The sequence below is a fragment of the Brassica napus genome, chromosome C9 (genome assembly GCF_020379485.1).
Source record: "Brassica napus cultivar Da-Ae chromosome C9, Da-Ae, whole genome shotgun sequence".
NCBI lineage: Eukaryota > Viridiplantae > Streptophyta > Magnoliopsida > Brassicales > Brassicaceae > Brassica > Brassica napus.
In genome coordinates, this window is record NC_063452.1 from 48,948,743 (window position 1) to 48,950,055 (window position 1,313).

Consider the following 1,313-nt stretch of genomic DNA (forward strand, 5'->3'; position numbering starts at 1 on the left):
TCTTGTATGTTTTCCCTGGGAGTGTTCCCTGTTGCCTTTTTATTGTTTCAGCAGTTTGAGCAATCTGAACGTCCATCTGCCTTATGTGGCTTGCTACAACATCGTATTTGGAATTCAATTTCATGAACATGTTGTACATCTGAGTGTTTATCTCGGTTGTAACCTGGTTCAGTGCTTTTCCTTGAATCTGTTGACCTTGCAGAAGTTGTTGCATCATTCCCTTCAGCTCATCTGGCGGACCGCTCGCGGTTGCAGGAGCAGCCCGTGGATTATTCTGCCGGTTCCGAAATTGATTCTGAGCCTGGCTGAGGATGAACATCTTCCCATTCTGATTCTGATTCTGATTCTGGAAGTATGGCTTCTGATATCCAGTGTTTTGGAACTGATTTCCCTGAGATCTGTCGTTGGGGTTGTCTGGATTGGTCTTGTATGAGAACAAATGCAAGTTGTTCCTCACATTAGGGTTTGGATGGTAGGTCTTGAACTGTCAACCCTGCCCGTTAACGTAACTGACCACTTGCTGATCTTCTTCCGATGTCTCGGTTTCTGCTGCAGCATCTGTAGTACATGGTTCCAGATTGGTTTCTTCCATGGCATAGATCTGATTCTGATTGTTCTTGAGCAGCAGATCGACCTTAGCAGCGAGGTCATCAATCTTCCAAGTGTCCATGCTGTTCACCTTCTTGGAACGGTCAGTCTCCTCGTTTTTGTTGGACGAACTAGCTGCAATGTTCTCTATTAGCGCGTGAGCTCCTTATGTGGTTTGAGTCATGAAATCTCCGTTGCTCACTGCGTTTATAGCATTGCGGAACTCCCATTCCACACCATCGTAAAAGATTTCTAGAACATGGTCATCGTCGAACCCGTGATAAGCACACTCTCTGAGGGTATTATTGAACCGCTCCCAAGCTTCGTTGAAAGGTTCATTAGCGAGTTGCTTGAAGGAGGAGATCTTGTTCCTTAGGGCAGCTATTTTAGCTTTCGTGTAGAAGTGTCCCAAGAAAGCTGCTTTAACCTGTTCCCAAGAAGTTAGGGAACCTGTAGGTAATGACTTAAGCCATCGTGAAGCCTTGTCCGCTAGAGAGAATGGGAGCAGCATGCATTTGATGTAGTCGGGTGGGACGCCGTTTGCACGAGTGAAACTGCATATCTCTTCAAAAGCTTCAATGTGTTCCATCGGTATCTCAGCTGACAGTCCATGAAACATCTTTCTCTAGACAAGATTGATCATGCCGGGTTTTATCTCAAAATATGCCCTTTGACAGGTGGTCCCGCTGTCAGGGATGTTAGGGGGTAGGTTGCAGAGCGCGTAG

The 1,313-nt window shown here is 46.2% G+C and overlaps 1 non-coding gene across 1 annotated transcript; it reads left to right on the plus strand.

Moving 5' to 3' along the window:
* Positions 1–860: 860 nt before the first annotated feature.
* Positions 861–967, plus strand: LOC125593706. Its single transcript, XR_007329604.1, has one exon. It is a non-coding gene; the product is annotated as a small nucleolar RNA R71 (small nucleolar RNA).
* Positions 968–1,313: the final 346 nt, after the last annotated feature.